General features: G+C 37.2%; 1 non-coding gene across 1 annotated transcript; it reads right to left on the reverse strand.

Moving 5' to 3' along the window:
• Positions 1-20328: 20328 nt before the first annotated feature.
• On the reverse strand, positions 20329-20431 carry LOC149826832 (small nucleolar RNA R71). Its single transcript, XR_016435838.1, has one exon. It is a non-coding gene; the product is annotated as a small nucleolar RNA R71 (small nucleolar RNA).
• Positions 20432-23309: the final 2878 nt, after the last annotated feature.

Below are 23309 nucleotides of genomic sequence, written 5' to 3' on the forward strand. Positions count from 1 at the left end.
TTTAGACTTGGAATAAATTCCTAGATAATATTTTAGCAAAGCAAAATGGCATAAATTCGATCCTTGGTTCGATTACTCCTGGTAAAGGTGCCAGGAATGGTCGAACCTTGTACCGACGAGCGAATCCCGTCTCTTCATTTTTCCGTAAATTTTCAAAATAGAGGCGAGTAATTTTATAAATATTTTCAAAATTTTGGTCAAGTGAGACCTTCGCGAAAGAGTTCCTCTCTCTCTTCTTTATTTTCTTATTCTCTCTTCTTTTTTGTCTTTTATTTTCCCCTTTAAAAAGGGAAATAGAGGTTAGAAAGGCAAAGAGAAGGAAGAGAGAGAAACACAAGAGGAAAAATTTTGCGATGATTACACTCATTACTTGTTGTTAGTCAAGTTAATGCTGAATGGCAGGTCAAGGATTCAAAATTGATTCCCTATCAGAAGATTGCCTTAGCTCTTATAGGCAACTTTGAAGAATTTCAGCTCAATCATGTCAAGAGGGAATACAACCATATAGTTGATGGTTTGGCCTGTCTTGGCTCCATTTTATCGTTCAAAGATAGTGAATCCTGTCGTTCCTTCGAGATCGACATACTTGATCAACCTGCCTTCATTTTAACTGAGCAAGTGAACCAAGTTACTCAAAAAGAGAAACCTTGGTATCAAGACATCAAAGACTTTATTGAAACCAGTGAATTTCCATCGAAGATGCCAAGAAAGGAGCAACGTGCGATCTAGCGCATGTCAGCTTGCTATTTCATCCTCGCCAATACTCTATACCGTCATGGGTTCAGTTTTGAGTACGCCAGATGCTTAGATAAGGATGCAGCCATGGGAGTTGTTCGAGAGGCACACAAAGGAATTTATGGTGGTCACGTCGGCTACCAAACACTCGTCAAGCAGATTATCTGGCCAGGATATTACTGAAAAACCATGTAGCAGGATTGCCATCAATTTGTGAGGAAGTGCGTCAAATGTCAATTGCACACACCTTCTATTTATGCGCCTGCCTCATATTTGCAATCTGTGGTTTCTCCTTGGTCTTTTTCGATGTGGGCCTTCAACGTAGTGGGTCCGATTACTCCTTCGGCTTCTAACAGCCATAAATACTTTCTTGCAGTTACAGAATTGTTATCATCGCAAAATTTTTACTTTTACAAGTCAAACTGACCTTTGAAAAAATTTTGAAAATAACTCGCCTCCGTTTTTAAAATGCAGGATAATTTCGAAGAATGGGATTCGCCTGTCGGTACGAGGTTCAACCGTTCCTGGCGCCTTTACCAGGGGTAATTGAACCAAGGATCAATTGTGTGCTTAGCTTTGTTCAACTTGTCTAAATCGTGTTCTATTTCCTAAATGCACAAAGAATCAGGCATATGCTATGAATTTTCTGAAAATGCAGGTTTGAAAACATGATGTTTGCTTCAAAGATTGAGAATATTTGGAGAATTCTTGGGAAAGATGTCACTTGAAAAATCGTGATTCCAGATTGAGAGAATGTTTCTGAGAAAGTGAAAATCGATTTCTGAAGAAATACAAGGGTTTTGTGAAAATTGATTCTAAGAAATTTGGAATAACTTTAGAAAAACTTGATTGCTCTGCATTCAAACTTTGAAATTGAAGAGATAACTTGAAAAATTGAATTTTGAACTTGATAAACACTTGAAATATCCTTTGAAAGCTCAGTGCTTTTGAGAATATCAATTTATGTATAAAACTTATAAAATTTTGAGAAAATCGATTTCTTTGAATTGAAATTGGGATTTGCAAATGAATAAAATGAATGAATATGGATTTGAAAGACTTGATTTTGTGGAATTGAGAAAATCCTTTTGTATTTTTGAGAAATGTAGTGCATTTTGAAGTTAGCCTAAGAGTGTAGGTTGAATGTGGCTAATACGAAGATCACAAATTTGGGTCTCATTCGTATTCTGACTATGGCCATAAATATGAATTCCACCAAGTTTGTCAACTCCATAAGAGCTTGTGCACGCGCCATTTGTGTAGACCATGGTGAATTTGTAATATGTGCATGAATAATGCATTCATCGGATAATAAAATTTGCAGAATTAAACTATATGAAATGCATCCTATTCTATGCAGGAATTGAAATTCTTATTCTAAATTTAATTACAATTTACATCATTAATTGAATTTAAATACAGGAAAATAAAGTCTTCAATATCCCTGCAAAACTAGAAAACTTGTTAGTAAAGAAATGTCGGCTTTTCTAGGTTTATCCAGTAATATCTAGAAATTACAGGTTTTTGCTAAATATAAGCCTTTTTCCATGATTTTCTGATATAAACTTAATAAAATATGACATAAAACTAAATAAATAATAAAGATGAGATTTGAAAATTCGAAATTGGGGTCAAAATGACCATAATACCCCTGATGGCAAGACTATGGCCTTAAAACCAGGGTTTTCAGAAAGATATTTTGTAAAATACAACTTTTGAAATTCAAATGAGGATAAATTAAACCAAATATGATATGACATGATTAAGAACATGAAAAATAGGGTTTAGAATTTCGAAATTGAGGTCAAATGACCAAAATGCCCGTGATAGCAAAGACTGTGGCCTTGAAATCAGGGTTTTCTGAAAAAGATTTTAGTAAAAACTTGGGATTTATGATTGAAATAAACATAAAATCAAACATGAAACATCCTAATATGATTCTAAACATGAAAAAACCCTAAAAACATAAACTTATACACGAAAATCAAGAAATATCACAAATATCATGATTTTGGCAGTGTTTTGGGATCCTACGGGTACCCTATTTTGCAATTTGATCCATTCAAGCATTAAATGGATTACAAAATTCATAAAAATCGACACATGCACTTGTTATAACCCTAAAATCAGATTGGAATCATAAAAATATATTTTTCACATTATTCAAATTCAAAAATTGCATTAAAACCCTAAAATAAGCTATTTTCACCCATGTTCACAGACCAGTTCTAATGTTAGACCCAAATTAGGGGTCAATTCACCATGAAAATATCTGAAATTTTACAGAAGTAAACAAGACAGAAAAACAAATATTTTCACGTTTACAGATCAGAAAAATCATCTCCAGTTAGGGAGAAGCTTTTCCGGCAATCTGGACTAAAATTTAATGAATACAAAAGTGCTTAGAACATACCGACATAAATAGCAAACTTAATCATAAATTTTTGAGATTTTAGAAGTGAATAGTAGATAGAAAAATAATAAACCTCCGTTTTTAAAGATCATGAATCGGATCTAGGGTTTGAGATCTATGAGTAGTACAAGTCAGATTAGGGTTTTGGTAAACCCTAACGAGTTTTAAATTTTAAATCTGAATCTCTGGCATAAGAAAAATACCAAATAGAGGCAAACAATTATCAAAATTTCACAGTAAATAGCTCACATCAATAAAAATCCACTTCACTTTACGGTTCTTGAATCAGATATCGGATGAGAGAAATAACACAACTGCAAGTTACCTATAAATTTAAACAACGATTCTAAATGATTGAAAATCACGGTTTAATCTTTTGTTTTTTTAACAGGGTTTTCGAATCCCAAAACATCTGATTTTTTTACAGTAGTTCACTAACATATACGTGTATCACATATAAAAAAAACAGAAATTTACAGTGATTACTTTAATACGAACTAACATGCTCTTTACTGATCTAAGCTTAAAACACACAGAAATTTAATAAAACTCAATAAAACATGCTTTAATCAATGAAATCAATAAAAAATTACTTAAACAGTAAAACAAAATTAATTTCTATACTGGAATACATGTAATAAATATGAATAAGTAAAAAAAATAAATAAACACAGGGAATCCATGGCTGAAATTGCTTTTACCCTTGAAACCATGAATTTAATCCGTTTAATCAGATAAATCTCATGTTTTCTTGGTTAAGAATATAAAAAATAATGCAATAATCAATTCTAATGGATTAGAATCATGGAAAACAGCATGGAACAGGGTTAGATCATCTTTTTGAATTGAACTTGAGGTTCTTGAGGTTGAATCCATGGTTAAATCCATGAAAGGGGAGTTTCCATTGTGAAATCTATTGAAAAATCATAAAAAACTAATAAAAAAATAAAAACATAATATTAAATAACTCACCTTGGGGCTGCAGCTGCAATGAAGGAAGGTGGAGGTGCTGGAGAGGAGAGAGAAGCCACAAAAATTTGAGAGAGAAAAGAGTTCCCTTTGACCCCCTTTAGGTCCCCTATTTATAGATTTTTTTTTTTGGATTTGTTGAGGAAGAGTTTTGATTTTTTGGACTCTTTTTAATTGTTTTTGATAAACCACATGGGGAGGACGATTTTTTTGGAGAATTCTAACCTAAATTGACTCTAATTAATCCCTAATTAACACATAATTAAACCCTAGAAAGTCCAAATATGGCACCACCTAGTATGGACCCACATTTGGTTTTTAAAACTTGAATTTAAAACCTTTAAAAACCAATGGTTTAAAACTTAAATAAAATGAATTTTTAAAATTGATTTTGACTCCCCTAAACCCCTAACCTAACTAGGACAATGACTAACCCTAGTCTAACCCTGACTTTATCAAATGTGGTGCCACCCCGAGTGGGCCTCACTTGAATTTTCAAAAATGATTTTAAAACCTGAAATTGAGAGGTTTTTCAAAAGAGATTCAAAAGTAGACTTTGAGATTGAAAGTTTTGAAATGGTACAGAGTCTTGACTGAGTCAGAACTCCTCTGGATATGGTGCCAACTGGGTGCGCCCCACATCGAAGTTTTGAAAATTTAAAATAAAGACTGAAAATGGTTTTGAAAAGGGGTTAAAATCAATAAATAAAATTTAAAGGCTTGAAAATAGAGTCCTAAGCGAACTAGGACTCTGGACTAGAGTCCTGAAACTTTAAGACTCTGAGATTTTGGGATTTTAAAAGCCAAATAAAGCAGTTTTTGAAAGATTTTATCAAAACTGGTAAAAACAAGTTAAAAAATGCAGTCAGGGTTAGAGTCCTAACTCAACTGAAACTCTGAAATAGAGTCCTGAATTATCTGGACTATGCAAAATGACCTAATTTTTGAAAACAAATAGAAATAAATGAAAATGAAAGTAAAAACAAACTTTAAAATAGACTCCTGACTGAATTAGGACTCCGGGACAGAGTCCTGATCGGACTAAAACTCTAGATTTTTTTTGGTATTTTTCTTAAAAACAGATGAAAGAACTTGTGAAAGCAGCGAAAATAATAACAAATACTGAAATAAACCAGAGTTCTGACTCAACTGAGGCTCTGGGGACGGAGTCCTAATTGAACTAGGACTCTCAGATTTTTGGATTTTCTGAGAAAACAAATGAGAAAATTTTGAAAAACAGGATGAAATTGAAGTTTTGGTTCAGAGTCCTGATCTGATTAGGACTCTAAGAAAGAGTCCTGATTCGATCAGAACTCTAAGAGTTTTGGTTTTCTAATAAGCAAATGCTGAAATTTGGGCAATGCTTTTGAAAACTAGTGAAAATGAAGTATGAAAACCAATTTTGGATAGAGTCCTGATCCGATCAGGACTCTGGGGTAGAGTCCTGATTTGATTAGGACTCTGGGATAAAACCTCAGAATTTTGAAATTCTTTGATAAAAGTGCAACAATTTTGATAGATGGAAAGATTTTTAAAAGATTATTTCAAAATTGAAAACAGGATCAGAGTCCTGATCCAACTAGGACTCTCTGAACAGAGTCCTGATCCAACTAGGACTCTTTGAACAGAGTCCTATTTTGACTAAAACTCTGAGTTTCTGACTCATTTTGAAAGATTTGATTGAAAATAGATAAAATAGCTGTAAAAGATTAGAGTCCTAATCCGATTAAAACTCTGAAGAAGATTCCTGATCCGACTGGACTCTTGAAGAAGAGTCCTGATCTGACTAGACTCTTAAAGAAGAGTCCTGATCCAACTAAGACTCTGAAATTTTGGCCAAAACAGAAGATTTTAAAAGTTTTTTTTTGAAAATAGGTAAAAAGGTAGTGAAAGTAGAGTTCTGATCTAACTGGACTCTGGAAAAAGGGTCCTGATCTAACTAGGACTCTAAAATTTTTGGAGATTTTTTACAAGTAAAGGAATCCAAAAGCAACACCACCTAAATGGGTCTCATCTGAGAATTGAAATCGGTTGAATATTGAGTTTAAAACAAATCCAGATTGTTTTCTGAGAAAACATTTCAAAATATAAGGTCCTGGGGGTTGGAAAATGACAGAATGTTGATTAAAAACCCAGGTATTAAAAATTGATTTTGAAAGAAAAGTTTTAAAACCCGAATCTGGATTAACTATTTTGAAAACAGGAGTGCTGGATCTCGAAAATGAGATGTAATGACATGCAATGCAATGAAATGGTATGTTGAATGCATGCAATGATATGCATTGACACATGAAATATATAAACACTGGATGAGGGTGAAAATTTGGGGTGTTTACAGATGCCCCTCTTTGCTACTAAGCCGGTTGTAAGCTGAGCTTAGTGGCAAAGAAAACACACCAAATTTGGACTATATATATATAAAAAAAATGCTCCAGTTAGGAGAATCTAACTGGGTGTGAAGGAATTAATTCAGATGATGATGGTAGATACGGAATGGAAAATAAAGAAGAAGATTCACCTCATCGAAATGAGGCTCAGGCTTAGCCCTTAACCTGGATGGGGCGAGAAATGAAATACCTCATCAGAATGAGGCTCAGGTTTAACCCCTTGATCTGATCGGGAAATGAAATACCTCATCAAATGAGGCCCAGGTTTATACCCTTAACCTGATTGGGCGGAAAATGGAATACCTCATCAAATGAGGCCCAGGTTTATACCCTTAACCTGATTGGGCGAAAAATGAAATACCTCATCAAATGAGGCCCAAGTTTATACCCTTAACCTGATCGGGAATAGAAATGGTAAGTTGGATGACAAATAAGACGACTTTCTTGAAGAGGAATAAGGCAACTCTTTCGACAGTGCAAAAGATGAATAAGGCGATCCAAAAGAGCAAGGCGATTCTTTCGACAACGCGAAAGATGAATAAAGTGATGGAAGGCAATTCTTTTGACAATGCGAAAGATAAATAAGGTTATCTTTTCGGAGAAAAGGCTAATCTTTTAACAACACGGAAGATGAATAAGGCAATCCAAAGGAACAAGGTGATTCTTTCGACAACGCGAAAGATGAATAAGGTGATCCAAAGGAACAAGGCGATTCTTTCGACAACGCGAAAGATGAATAAGGTTATCCAAAGGAACAAGGTGATTCTTTCGACAATGCGAAAGATGAATAAGGTGATTCATAGGAACAAGGCGATTCTTTCGACAACGTGAAAGATGAATAAGGTGATCCAAAGGAACAAGGCGATTCTTTCAACAACGCGAAAGATGACAAAGGCAATCCAAAGGAACAAGGCGATTCTTTCGACAATGCGAAAGATGACAAAGGTGATCCAAAGGAACAAGGCGATTCTTTCGACAACGCGAAAGATAACAAAGGTGATCCAAAAGAACAAGGTGATTCTTTCGACAACGCGAAAGATGACAAAGGCAATCCAAAGGAACAAGGCGATTCTTTCGACAACGCGAAAGATGAATAAGGTGATCCATAGGAACAAGGCGATTCTTTCGACAACGCGAAAGATGAATAAGGCGATCCATAGGAACAAGGCGATTCTTTTGACAATGCGAAAGATGAATAAGGCGATCCATAGGAACAAGGCGATTCTTTCGACAACGCGAAAGATGAATAAGGCAATCCATATGGACAAGGCGATTCTTGCGACAATGCGAAAGATGAATAATGTGATCCATAGAAACAAGGCGATTCTTTCGACAACGCGAAAGATGAATAAGGTGATCTATAGGAACAAGGCGATTTTTTTGACAACGCGAAAGATGAATAAGGTGATCAAAAGGAACAAGGCGATTCTTTCGACAACGCGAAAGATGAATGAGGTTATCCTTTTGAAGAGAAGGCTAATCTTTCAATAACGCGAAAGACGACAAAGGCTATCCTTTTGGAGAGAAGGCTAATCTTTCAACAACGCGAAATATGATAAAGGTTACTCTCTCAAGGAGGCAAAAGGTGATGCCAGAATGTGTCAAGATGGGCATTGAGTTCTTCACTTCTTGTCAAGATAGTAAGAAAATATTGCCAAAATGTTAAAAATTGTTTGTTGATTCAAAATACTAAACAATGATGTATATCGGTACAAAAATATTTTCTCTTTTCTACCCAAAGTATTACCTTCAATTGGGCTAACTCTGTAGAATCAAGATTCAAACTCAAATTGCTTACAATTGGCTTTCTTTCAAGGAAGCTATCAATTTCCTTGATAGGGATGGAAAAGAAAGTATTTTTGATATTGCGAGAGCTATTGGTGAAAGAATATTGATAAAAGAATTTCACAAAATTAAAGAAGATTCTCGATAGATTCGGCAGTTTGATATCCTGGGATTCTTTTTATATGATGATCTTTCTGCACTCTCTTTTTTACAGAATTGGAGCTTTCTTGGGTATTCGGGGATTACATCATCCTTCATTCTGGAGATGTCCTTACTTTTCTCTCTTTCTCTTTCTTTTTTGGAAGGGTACATCACAAACTCCTTCATCTCAGAGATGTTCCGATCCTTCTTTTCTCTCAGGGATTATATTGATGTTTATTGGCTCTTTGGTTGGAAATCTCTTCATGATATCAGAAATTAAATATCTTTTAGGGTTTGTCGGGAGGCTCATCGCATTAGCCTTCATTGAAAGTGCACTAGGATCGAGGCAACGAGCACTAGAGGGGGGGTGAATAGTGCTTTTAAAAATTTCTGCGAAATATTGAATGATTTTGCAAATCTCAAAGCAAACACACAAAGAACACAAGATTTTATTCTGGTTCGGTCAAACCCGACCTACATCCAGTCCCCAAGCAAAACCCGCTTGAGATTTTCCACTATCAACCTTGTAAACTACAAGATCACACAGACCATAACCGGTCTCACTTTCAGTAACAATCCTACTGAAAGCAAACAACTCCTTTACACCAAGGAGTCCTTTTTACACAAAAGAAATAACAACTTACAATACAACCTATGAGCCTTCCTTTTGAATGCAAATGAGATGCAATTGGCTTTTGAGGTTGTTGAAACACTCTACTCACGAATTCACTATCTCTCAAAGTGATTTGAGTGAAAAACTGAAGTGAAAATATCACGTGAGTGAGAAAACAAATACTTGAATGAATAGGAGTGAAAAGCAAGAAGTAATTCAATATAATTCTATTGAATTTGATGTTTTTGAGTGTAGAATGCACTCATATTTATAGTTAAAAGATTCCATACGTTGAGAGTATGAAAGGGTGTCAAAATTGTCCATTTTGAACGATCAAAACGTTTGAAAAATGAAAAGACACGCATTTTTTTGAAGTTTCAGGAAAACGGCAAAATTAGTCGACTGAAACATCAGTTAGTCGACTAATAGTTAGTTATTAGTAGACTGACCGTTATCGTCGGTCGACTGATCTGTTAATCGAGCTGTTTGAAAAATCTGAACTTTTGAAACTTAGTCGACTTGAGAAAAGTTAGTCGACTGATAATATCATCAGTAGACTGAAAAACCTTTTAGTCGACTGCTGCTAAAATCTTCTGAAAAATAAACATTCTGTTCGGTCGACTGATAAAAAGCATTAGTCGACTGCTGCTAAATTTTCAGAAAACACATGTTCTGTTCAGTCGACTGATAAAACCATTAGTCGACTGCTGCTAATTTTCCAGAAAACAGACATTCTGTCCAGTCGACTGATAAAATCTTCGGTCGACTAATTTGACAAGAATGACTTTTTAGAAAATATGGCGCGAAAGGATTAGTCGACTGATAAGTCTATTGGTCGACTAATAAACATGAAAATTTAAGAAAAGAGTTTTCTAAAAAGATTTTCAAAAGAGTTTCTTTTAGAAAAGTTTTTCTAAAGACTTTTAAGGTGAAATGCAACCTAAATATGCACTCTAAGTAAGGCTCTTACAAGAATCTAAGACTTTTAATGAATTAAACATTTGCACATTAGTCTTCAAGGATTCTTCACCGAATTCTTCAATTTCTTCATAGCCTTAGCTGAAATGCAGTTGATTCTACTTGCTCATCATCAAAACCTTGTACTTGAAGTATCATGTATGGATTCATTGTTGTAACATTCATCTCGACAGTGCTTTGGACTTTCTCTGGAAGGATCCGTCACAAACTCCGTCATCTTGGAGATGATTCAAATCTTCTTTGGCCCCGGGGGTCGACTCACATAGTTCGTCTTCATCTTGAAGACAATTGAGAGATCCCTTTTGCAGATATTTAATTACAACTTAGGTGATTGAGGAGATATGGAGATTGAGTGAATTTTTCTGTATCACCCAAGATATTTCGACTACTTTATTTTCCAAGGATGATATTTAAAAGTGTGTCATTGACTGAGATCAATATCAATCACTTATGACTTTGCAACATCATTGAATTTTCTTTGTTGGCCACATCGCGGATTTATTCTTCATCCTTTTGGTTGGCTAATAGAAAGATTTTGAATTTTGAATCCTTCTTCGCAAAAGCTTTGTCCTTTTGGAAGTAATACTGAAGGTAATTTTGAGGTAATTCTTTTATGCAATAAAGGTTTTGAAATAAACAAATATTTAAATACAAATTGGCAAAATATTCTTGGAATCTTTGGTGAAAGAAATTGCTTGATATCCGAGTTGACACATCAGTAGGATTCTGGATGAAGGTCTAACACGAACCTAAACTCTAAAGGTAAATCCAATATGAAATTGGAATTCTAAAAGTAAGTCTTAGCACAATGCTGGATTTTGAAGGTAAGTCAAACTCAGAAGTTGGTTTTGAAAGAACGATCGAGTCGAAACTCAGATCCTGTAAGGAAAACTAGAAAGTTTGAGTCGTAGCCCGAGTCTTCAAAGGAGAACTAGAAAGTTTGGTTTTGAAGGAAAGAAAATTTTGAGTCGAAACTCAAATCTTTGAAGGAAAAAACTAGACCCATTTGGATTTAAAGGAAAGGAAATTCGAGTCGAAACTCGAACCCTAAAGGAAAACTTTATCCAATTTGGATTTAAGGAAAAGAAATTCGAGTCGGAACCTGAAGCCTAAAGGAAAAACTTGGAAAGTTCAGAAAGAAAGAAAATTCGAGTCGGAACTCGAACCCGAAAGGAAAAACTTAGACCAATTTGGTTTTAAGGAAAAGAAATTCGAGTCGGAACTCGAATCCTAATGGAAAACTAGATCAATTTGGAAGCAAAAGAAAATTGAGTTGGAACTTGAATCCTGAAGGAAAACTAGATCAATTAGAAGGAGAGAAAATTCGAGTCGGAACTCGGATTTTCTAGACCAGTTTGCAGGATAGTTTCAGTAGAAGTTCAAACTTTTAAACTAGGTAAATTGGATTTGGAAGAAGATTCAAGTCAGAACTCGGATCTTCTAGACCAATTTTAGAATCTGGAGGAAAGAAAATTGGACGAATTGGATTTGGAAGAAAATTTGAGTTGGGACTCAGATTTTCTAGACCAATTTTGAATTGGATTTGGAAGAAGATTCGAATCGGAACTCGAATCTTCTAGACCAATTCAAGACATTTAAAGGAAAGAAAACTAGATGAATTGGATTTAAAAGAAAATTTGAGTCGGAACTCAGATTTTCTAGACAAATTCTGAATTGGATTTGGAAGAAGATTTAAATCGGAACTCAAATCTTCTAGACCGATTTAGAAGGGAAAGAAATTTGAGTTGGGACTCGAATCCAGGAGGAAAGAAAATTCGAGTCGGAACTCGAATCCCGCGAGAAGACTGGACCAACATGGGTTAGGTTTGAAAACATTAACCAGTAAAACCGGATTTAGAAAGTTTGACCAATAAAAATTGGATTTTGAAAGTCCGACCAATAACAATTGGATTTTGAAAGATGTACCAGTGTGAATACCGAATTTTGGAAATGAACCAGTACAAGTACTGAATTTTGAATATGGATCAGTATGAATATTGTTTTTGGAAGAATTACCAGCACAAACACTGGATTTTGAAGAATTACCAGCACAAACACTGGATTTCAAAATTTTACCAGCACGAACACTGATTTTTGAAAATTTACCATCACGAACACTGGATTTTGAAAATCTTACCCAACTGATTCTGATGAGAGATTTTCAGTCTTCATTCTCACGATGACTTGGACAACTGTTGGGGTCTCAGGATTTATCCCTTATCCTGAATGAGTAGTTAGACTGATGTAAAATGAATGCAGATACATGCAAATGAATGCAAATGGATGCATATGCATGCAAAATGAGAGATTTGTTTGATCCTGCCTGCATACAGGATGTTTTAAAGACAACTTTCAAAGTAATGCCTGAGTGTAACAGGGGAAGCAAGTTTTGGATAGAAGAAAGATAATTGTCGTTCAAAGAACGCACCCTGAAGGTAATAAAGCAATCGACGTTTGATCGATTCACGAGGGACTCTGAAAAGGGTCATTGCACATGAAAGAATATTTTATGGAGAAGGAGAACAAGAGATGGCATCAAGCTTATGAGGAAAATTGATAATTTTATTGATGTAGTGAAGGAAAAATGACAAATCAGGGAAAGGTAAATGGGATTTCATCATCCCCTCAAAGTAATGAAAGCAAAATGCAAAATGAGAAATGCTAGCATTGTCAGCTTCTTGAGTGATTGAGGAAAAAGCTTAATCAGGATGGTTGGTCCTTCTTTTCATCTTCAACAAGGAGATTCTTGTCAATGCAGTCTTGAACAATGTTCTTGAAGATGAAGCAATGGTCAGTATCATGCCCTACTCCCTGATGGAATTCGCAAAACTGGTCCATGAATCTTCCCATGATTGTGGGAGGATCTGTAGCTCTTGGAAGCTTTACCAATTCCTTGGTCAACATATATTCACGGATTTCATTGAGAGGTTGCTCAAGAGGAGTAAACTGACGATCGCTACCCCAACCATCTCGCTTTATCTTTTCTTTCTGTTGATCCAACTTTTTATTTTGCCTTGAAGACTTTTCTTTTTGGCCTGTATGGTTGCTCTTGCTATTCTTGCAGTCACTGTGGCCGGTGTTGGAAGAGAAAGTGAAATTGATTTTCTTTTTCGATTCTTGTTGATTGCCATTCTTGGTGAAGATGAAACCCTCGTAAGATCCATTTTCCATACTCAACTCGAGCCATTCAGCTTGTTCTGTCAATTCTATAAAGGTCTTGGATGGAGAGGTGAAAATCAGTCCCCTTAGGGGTTGCGAGAAGTTACTCAAGATCAAAGATAGTACATGTCCCTCTGATATCGGATCACGCATCTTGTTACAAGCGGATCTCCACCTAAGAATAAAATCCTTGGCTTTCTCGTTTTCCTTCTGCTTTAGACTGCAGAGATGACTGAGAGTCGGGAGGGCTTCGACATTGAATAAAAAGTGCTGAATAAACAAATTGACCACTTTGTCAAACTCTTTCAGCTCTATAGGGTTAATGTGTTCCAAATACCATTTCGCTGCAATACCCTCCAAACTATAGGGAAAACAAAGGAATAAGGCTCGGTTGTTCCTCCTGAACTTGGAAGATTCTGCAAAGAAAAGGACGAGGTGTGCCTTTGGGTCATTCGAACCATCAAATTTGATAAATTTCTTAAGGAGATTGTCAAGATCATCATCCCCATCCAGTCTGTCATAAAAATCTTCACTTGTGAAGACCCTTTTGCCCTTGTCACGGGTCTGCAGATCCTTGACCATCTTCATCACATCTCAGAGTTGTGGCTGAGTAGGGTCATTGACAGACTAATTCCCAGATTTATAAGTTGACACCTGCCTTTGAGTAGACTTTCTAACTGCTTGGTGAGTTTCATATTCCTCATCAGTATCTTCTGTTGATTCTGCCTCATCAGATATTTCTTCGTGACGATTCTGCTTCTTAGTGATCTTCACATTCTTTTTCACTGTTCGGCCTTTGACCTTTTTCTTATTATGGACTCTTCCTGAGCTAGCTCCTGTTTCTTCAGTCATTAACTTACTCAACATTATCTGGAACAATGAATACATTTGTGGGTCGATGTCATCATTAGCTTGCTGCTTTTCATTTCCGACAGATTGTGAAGAGGCCATTTCTTGTACTGAAACTGACGGGGAACTGGTAATCTAGACTGATGCGGTTTTCTTTCCGAATCTCGTCTGAACCATGTAAGGATGCAGGTGCTCTCTGCAAGGCAAAACTGAGGATTAGCTGCTGAAAATGGTTTTGAATAGGAAATATTTACTGAATATCTGGTAGACAATTTGAAGGATATCCCATTACTAGGGACTGAGTCGTCGCTGGGGTCACGACAATTGCGCTGCTATTCATTGCAAAATAAACAATTGAAAATGCGGCTTGTTACCTAGGCGAGGTCGTCAAACCAAGATAGGATGAAAATTAAGGGAATTTTATTGAAGGAAAAAGACATGATTTTATTAATAATACACTTGACAAAGGGGAGGGGGACATACAATTTTCCACCACTCCTGATAATCAGAGGACACTCGAGGACCAGGAAAAATAGTAAGATTAACAAAAGAATCCCAGCCATGTCTGGCAGAATGGTATGCTCCGAACCACTGATCTGATGTGAGATCGAATTCTGGCAAGATCTCTGATAGTAGATGAATTTCTATGCGCCTTTGTCTTTGAGAGAACTGCCTGACACAGTGCTCTGGATGGTAGTATGCGCAGAAGAATGGACCAAGTAGCTTGAACCGCTTGTCGTATGCGTAAGTATATCTGGGAGGTGATTCCTGACGATCAAAGTAGTCCCATACAACTTCTTCCTCCTGAAGGTTATCGATCAAGAATCGGTATCGAGCAACTGGAAAAAGTTTTTCACCATTGTATCTGAATGAGCTAGCTCGGGCTGGCACATGCCGGAGGAACCAAGATTGTAATGCATAGGTGCACCTATAGACTAGAATTGATTCTTCGAGTGTAAAATGGGTCAACCCTCGGTATAGAAAAGCGAGTGCGGCTGATGATGCATGAAATGCACATCATGTAAACAAGTTTTTCATGCGTTTTGTATCAAGTTTAAGGTTTTAAACCCATGTTTAGATGTGTTTTGATAGTAAGGGGCTATGGTTCGAATTTCAGAAAAATCGGAGTTAAAATGAGAGAGTTATGGCTATTTCAGTGTTTGGGCACAGATTTCGAGGTGGATCGGATCCATATCCGACCCAATTAGGTCAATTGGACCTTGGATCAACTCTTAGAAAGCCCAAAACCCAACCCACACACCTATCCATACTCATTTCAAAAAGTTTTTCTAAAAACCCCCCAGAAAGTGGCGCCTAGCAATATTTTATTTTTTAACACTCTTTCTGAAAAATGTCAAAACTATAAATAGTTTTTTTTTCAAGAACCCTAGGCGTCTTTGGCTGTGTTTGGACGCCCCCTACAGTGACTCTACAGCAGCAGTTCCTTCCTCTCCATCTTCCCCAAGTGTTGGCCATTGAAGATCGACCTATGCTTGATTTTCAAGCATATTTTCAAGCTTTCTTTGGTTTCTTTTCATTTCTTTCTTATTCCTTGCTGTCTTTTCACCATTTTTCTGTACTTTTGCAGGTGTAGCAGAGGTGGAGACCATTAACCTTGGGCGGGAGTGCGCAACACACCACCAAGGTGAGCCGGCCCTACCTCCATCCGGCTTTCTACACCCTCCGATCGCGAATCGGCTCACATTCCATCACCGGTGGATCTCCAACGTGTAGCAGCTGCAATAGGTGCCGTTTTTGGTGAAGTACAGCATCCTTGAACTGTAGAAGACGTCTACATCCAGCCACGGTCCGCTCTTCTTCATCCCCCCGGTCGTCGGATCTTCCAAAAGGTAGGTCTTCTTCTTCCTTCTCTTCTAGATAAAACCGATTTGTGTGTGTGGTTTTTGTTTTGTTATTTTCTGTATGTTTCTTATTTTTCTTTTTATTTCAACCTTAGAATAACATTCGTGCATAGGCCAGCACGTTAGCTTAGGTTTATTTATTTGATTGATTCATTGGAATCGAGTTTTTATTGATTTTTCATCTTTTTTATAAAAATCGGCTAGATCTTCATCTAGCCGATTCTTCAAGTTTGTCATAAGTGTTCTTGATATTGTTTTACTGAAAATCCAATAAAAAAAAGTGTTCATTTTGATTTACTTTATTCGGTTTTTGTGTGGGTTGTATTTGGTTTTAATTAAAAAGAAAAAAAAATCCAAAATCGGCTAGACTTATTCTAGCCGATTCTTGATTTTTACAAAAATATTTTTCTGTTTTGATATTTTTGTTTTGTCCAGCATGTGTATTGTGTTGTTTTGCTGAAAATCCTATTCCAAAAAGTTTATTTTAATTCATTTTGATTGTGGGTGCTGCTTGTCTTGTTTTGATTGTATTTTTGAAAAAGAAAAAAAAAATTCGGCTAGAGATATTCTAGCCGATCTTTGTATTTTTGTTAAATTTTTGTGTTGATGTTGGTGAACCGTGTAGTTGCTGTGTGTTTTAGGTGTTAACAGTAGTATATAGTTGTGTTAGTCATTTCATTGTTTTAGGATTGATTTAATTAGTTGTTTTAATCAATTTTTCGTTTTTGTGTTTTGAGTCTATTGTTGAAAATTATAAAAATCAAGTTTTCTTTTTTTTTTCATGTTTTTAATTCCAGCATAGTGCTGTTCTTGTTAGCCTTGGTGTAATTAGGAGTCCTTTGTATTATTCTCTAATTTAGTTTTATCAAATTAGTGGTTATTTAGTTTTATTGCTTTTTGTTAATTTATAATTTTAGTTTTTTTTATTTTCGTGTGGTTCTTCTTCTTCCCCAAGGTGGGGCGGCAGCCATTAGAGCTCCCCTGGAGCTCTTGGTCAAATTTTTTTAGCAAGTCTTAATGGTCATTAGTTGAGTTAGGAAGGTGTCTAGGTTCAATGTATTAGGTCTTTCTTTTTTTAGCCGTTTTTAGGGTTGCATTTAGGTAAGTTTTGGAATTAGGTTAGCATTAACTCCTAGGAAATCGATTTTCCATTTAAGTTCTTTTGTTCCCTAGGTATAATTAAGTCTATTAGTTTAGAAAGTAGCATCCATTGAAGTTGGCGATTTTTGGAGAAGGGAGGTAATTAAAGTAATTGAAAATTGGAAAGCTTTTGGAAAAAGGATATTCTTCAAAAATCGTGTGAGGCATTTAAGGAAAATTTGAATTTTGAATGTGTATTAAAGAAGGAGTTACTCCTTAACTTTGGAAAGTGTTTTGCAATTAAACCAAAATTCCAATCTAGGTTACACGATTTCCATAGAGCATTAAAAGCATTTTAATTCCATCTTGAAAAGCAAAAATCGTGGATTTCTAGATTGGTCTTTTCAGATTTCCAAAAAGGTATTAAAGGCAATTAAGGAGTGTAACTCCCTCTTTAAATGGGGCGATTTTTGAGAATCCAAAGCATTTCAAAGTTTGAATATTGGTAATTATTACATTCCTTTTTCCAACCTCCTCCATTAAAATCGTGAACTTTGGATTAATTGTAGCTTAATTAGGAGGTTACTACTTTAGTCTAGACCTAACCTAGTCAAACCGAGCCTAGGTCGAGTCAACCCCTAGTCTACACCCCCTTTGAGTCTAGTCAAAACCTAGCCTAGCCCAAGTCAAAGCCCAACCTTAGTCAAGTTTAGTGGAGTCAACCTTAACCTAAGTTAGGTCAACCTAGTCTACCTAACTTATCTAAGTCAACCCTAGTTGAGTCAAACTTAGTTCAAGCCTACTTAAACCGAGTTCACCCTAGTCTTGCTAAACCTACATCCAAAACCCAATCTTGGTCAAACCTAGTCAAAGACCTAACTCGGGTCAAAACTTAGTCTAAACCTAGTGAGTCAACCGAGCTTACCTAATCCCATCCGAGTGCATCCAAACCCAAACTGAACCTACTCAAGTCGAAACCGATCCTAGATCGAGTCAACCAAGTGAATCCTAACCTTAGCCTTCGTTCTTTAGTTAAGTAAATCATTTTTTTATTATTTCCTTTGATTTCTATATTAATTAGTTTATTTATCTAATTTAGTTTTAGTATAGAAGTGTGTGTACGTATAGCGTATTTATTCAGTATGTATGAAATGTGTTTTGTTGTGTTTTGAATGATAGTTAGATATTAGTTAACTTAGTGGTTAGATTGCATTTTATTATTTAGCATAGTTGCATTTCCATTGTGAGTTAACTTAGTTCTAGTCATAAATTGCTTGTAGGTTTTGTGCGTCGTGCATTTAGTATTTTCCTAATTATCATCTGCATATACACTGTTATACAGTGTCATTTAGATTGCATTAGGTGTAGATTGCATTTGATAGTGTTTCCATAGGTTCATAAAGTGAATAGTGCACTCAAATAAAAACCAGATTTTTGCTCTGTCGAAACAGAATTATTTTCTGATCAAAAACTCTGTGTTTTCCAAATTTATTTTTTCTATTCACTGTATTGACGTGTTATTTAACTGCATACCAAATTTCAGCTCATTCGGAGTTGATTTGGTCTGATTTTTAAGCGTTTTGTGAAAATCGCTTTTTCTGGATTTTAAATTACAGGACTGGCGATATCCTGATTTTTCCCAGATTTGAAACGCTTATATCTGGAGTTCCAGATACTGTTTTTTAATTCTGTAAAAACTGTCATTTTATTTAATCTGTCAGTTGCAGAACAGAACAAATTTCGGGAAAATCGGACCTCGTTTGCCCTATCAAACAGCGGTTTTCCGATAACCTGTCAGATTGCTAGTTTACACTAGTTAGGGGCAGTTTCGTAATTTTCTTAGTTTCGGCATTTTAGACTTGTTTTCAGTAGTCTCTGTATTTTAGAAGTTGCATAATCATCATACAGCATTAGTAGAAGTAATTTGGTTAATTTTAGAATTACTTTAGTATGTTATTTAATTTTTGTTTGATAAATAGCATTTGTTTATTATTTTCGTAGAATTAGACATAGTTTTAATTGTTGTTTGCATCATTAAAATAGAAAACTAACTTTGTATTTTTCTGCATTTTTTAGGTTGAAAAGCATATTTAGTTTCCAGGGTTAGTATACAAGTGAAAAGATTCTCTAAGTGGCGAAAAGACAGAATTACCCTTGGCGTGGAGCAGAAGACTAAATGCTTGTTTATTGTTCTTTTAGTGCTTAATTGTAGTTGTATTCACTTTATAATTGTAGATTGTCATTTGATATTAATAAATTAAATTTTCTAGAATTATAGTGATTAATTCCTGTTCCCTGAGGATCGACCCGTACTTACCACTTTGTGGAAAGTCGGTTTTTATATTTTTGGTTGACGATTTTCCAAAGTTTTATTGAAAATAACTGTTTTAAAAAGAGCATTCCAAAATATCAACCAAATTTTGGCGCCGTTGCCGGGGAACGGCGAATTAATTACTTTATTTCTTAGAGTTTAATTTATTATTATTTTGTTTTAGTTAGTTAATTAGTTGTTTTCTTTTTAGTTAGTAGGATTAGTAAGTGAATATAGGATTAACATAGTTAGTAAATATAGGATTCACATATTGTTCTTTTTAGGATTCACTTAATTATCATTCTGCAAGGAGCGATTAGACAGGTGGGTTTTAGAAAAACATAGTTTGTGATTTCCTGTATTTATTTGTTTTAGCATTTTAGAATAGTTTACTTTGTTATTTAATTATTTAGTATAGAATTCTGACATAGCTATATAGCATATTTGTTTGTTTTTAGTTACTGTTATTTGCTTATTTACATTTTAGTATCTGTGCTAGTTTAATTTTTTTTTAGTTAGGTCGTTTGCTTACATCTGGTCTTAGTACCAGTGTATGCAGGGTCGACGAGGTCTAGGAACCCCATTACACCCATTTGTTGACAACCCAGAGAGAATTTTACATTCTCATCGAAGTTCGGCAACAATGGCTGACATGGATCCTCCACCTCCACCCCCAGTTCTTTCACGCCCTCTGCGGGAATACTTCATTCCCACAGACTATGTTCAGGCATCCTGCATTCGGAGACCCGATGTAGGAGCGCCACATTATGAGATTAAGGCCAGCATTATTCAAATGCTTCCATCCTTTTATGGCCTTAGTCATGAGGATCCCTACCGACACTTAGATGAATTCCTCGAAATCTGTTCTACTGTTAAGATACAGAATTTCGATGATGATGCGTTGAGGTTGACTCTATTCCCTTTTTCATTGAAGGACAAAGCCAAGTATTGGCTAAAGTCCTTAGATTCTGTAGAAATAGAGTCCTGGGATCAGTTGCAACAGGAGTTTCTTCGGAAATACTTTCCCATTGGTCGCACGAACCAATATCGTAGAGCCATCACTAGCTTTTCAGAGCTAGATGGTGAGCGCTTTCATGAGACCTGGGAGAGAATGAAGGATCTCCTCAGGAAATGCCCCCATCATCAGGTGCCGAAATGGCAACTGGTGCAGAGTTTCTATGATGGATTGTCTGACAAGAATCGTCAGATGATCGACTCTTCATGCGGTGGGACATTCATGCTGAAGAGCGAGGACGAAGCATGGAGGCTATTTGATACATTGGCCGAGAATTCACTCCACCATGCTTCGAGCTCTCATTCTGATAGAGCCACACCCAGCATTCAGAAGAAAGCTGGCGTTCTTGAGATTGGTCCATCTACTGCACTACAGTGTAAAGTAGACATGATTGCTCAGAAGCTGGACCAGCTTCTCTCAGGACCATCCACTACACAGCAGGTGTGTACTCTTTGTGCCAGTCCGGCACACGAGATCACTGAGTGCCCTTCAGCAGCTCAGTACCCTGAATTTGTTCAAGAACAAGTTCAGGCAGCTCAGGGTTACGTCAGACCGCCAAATAACCCATTTTCATCGACATATAATCCGGGTTGGCGTAACCATCCCAATTTTTCATGGAAGAATCCACAGTCTTCTCTACAGATGCCTTCTTCCTCTCAGCCAGTTCGGCAGCCATCTTTTACTCAGCCATTTCAAAGACCGAACTATGCTCAGTCTTCTTCTTCTTCAGTTCCTTCCCCGATTCAGCAGGAGTCTGCCCCGCAGACATCTTTTGAGGAGAGACTTCTCCAGGCATTCCAAGAGGTGAAAACCTCTAATCAGAACGCCTTCGAGAAGTGTAGCCAGATTTTGAGCTCACATACGCAGTCCATTGCGAAGTTAGAGTCGCAAATGGGACAGTTAGCTGAGGCTATTAGTAGGAGACCCGAGGGTACATTGCCGAGTCAGGCTGTCATGAACCCGAAGGGTAAGGACCAGATGACTGGAGGCCTATTTCATACTGAGACACAGCAGCAGGCTAAATCAGTTATGGCCTTGAGGAGTGGACGTGAGTATCACGTTGAGAGTAGAGAGAAGATAGAGGAGCCAGAGACCATTGTTTCACCTACGTCGGCTCAATCATCATCCCCATCCCCATCATCACCTTCATCATCTTTATCCTCAGAGAAGAAGAAGGATAGGAGTGAGCCTTCTCGCAAAGAGGAGGAGCCAGCAGAGTATATCCCCCCACCGCCCTATCCCAAAGCATTAGAGTCTCCTGGTTATAGAGGGAAGCAAGGTGCGAAGATCCAGGACATGCTTGATATCTTCAAGCATGTACAGATCAACCTACCTTTGCTCGATGCTATTCAGCAGGTGCCGGCTTATGCCAAATTTCTGAAGGAGCTATGTACGCAAAAGAGGAAATCCAGAGAGCGAGTTCCTAACAGGGTCCATCTGACTGAGCAGGTGAGTTCAGTACTTCAGCATCAGACACCACCCAAGCTCAAGGACCCTGGAGCACCTATCATTGCTTGTACTATAGGGAACATCCGGATAGAACGCGCATTGCTCGATCTTGGAGCAAGCGTGAACATTCTGCCTGGATATTTCTTTGATTCTTTCGGGTTAGGGGAGATGAGATCGACTCCGATTACACTTCAACTGGCAGATCGTTCCGTCAAGGTACCGAGAGGTGTCTTGGAGGACGTGCTAGTTAAAGTGGATGACTTTTATTTTCCAGTCGATTTCATTATCCTTGATATGGAAGGAGTAGACAGCCAGCACCAGACTCCGATTATTTTAGGCAGACCATTCTTGGCGACTGCCAATGCGTGCATCAATTGTAGAACTGGAGCCATGGATCTCTCATTTGGCAATAGGAAGGTAAAACTGAATATTTTCAATGCCGCGATGGGACCAGCAGGAGACATGGACTGCTTTCATGTAGACATTGCACAGGAGTTAGTGGAGGAGCAGCCCGAGTTGTACATTACTGAGGATTCTTTAGATTTGTACCATATAGAGAAGAATAGCGGTTTAGATAGTGTAGATGTGTCTAGAGTGTCGTCGGAGAGACCACCTTGGGGAGCAGTCAGGGAACCCCTTCCACCACTTGCGGAGACCCCCGCCAAATCGTCGATCGAGTCGCCTCCGAAACTTGAGTTGAAACCCTTACCGGATTCACTCAAGTATGCATATCTCGGAGATGATGAGACTCTGCCTGTGATCATCTCGTCCTTGCTCACTGAAGAGCAGGAACAAAGATTGCTGACTATTCTTCGGGAGCACAAGGCAGCGATTGGATGGAGAGTTGCTGATCTAAAGGGGATTGATCCTTCATTCTGCATGCATAGGATCCATTGTAATGAGGAAATCAAGCCATTTAGGGATATGCAGAGAAGGCTAAATCCCAACATGAAGGAAGTGGTGAAGAAAGAGGTGGTGAAGTGGTTGGATGCCGGAATCATTTACCCTATTTCTGATAGTCAGTGGGTCAGTCCGATTCAAGTTGTGCCGAAGAAGTCAGGACTCACTGTGGTTGAGAATGAGAAGGGTGAGAGAATTCCGATGAGGACCACTACAGGATGGCGAGTCTGCATCGATTATAGGAAGTTGAATGTGGCAACTAGGAAAGATCATTTCCCATTGCCATTTATTGATCAGATCTTAGAGCGACTCGCAGGACAGAGCTACTACTGCTTTCTAGACGGATATTCAGGATACAATCAGGTAGCTGTCCATCCTGACGACCAAGAGAAGACCACGTTTACATGTCCTTATGGCACCTTCGCATTTAGACGTATGCCTTTTGGGCTCTGTAATGCCCCAGCTACTTTTCAGAGGTGCATGCTTGCTATCTTCTCGGACATGATTGATGATGTGATGGAAGTTTTTATGGACGACTTTTCAGTGTATGGCTCTTCTTTTGAAGATTGCCTCCATAAACTTGCTCGAGTACTGAGTAGGTGTGTGGAGACCAATCTCGTCCTGAGTTGGGAAAAGAGCCATTTTATGGTCCAGGAGGGGATT

The sequence above is a fragment of the Nuphar pumila genome, chromosome 10 (assembly GCF_984573655.1).
Source record: "Nuphar pumila chromosome 10, dmNupPumi1.hap1.1, whole genome shotgun sequence".
Taxonomy (NCBI): Eukaryota; Viridiplantae; Streptophyta; class Magnoliopsida; order Nymphaeales; family Nymphaeaceae; genus Nuphar; species Nuphar pumila.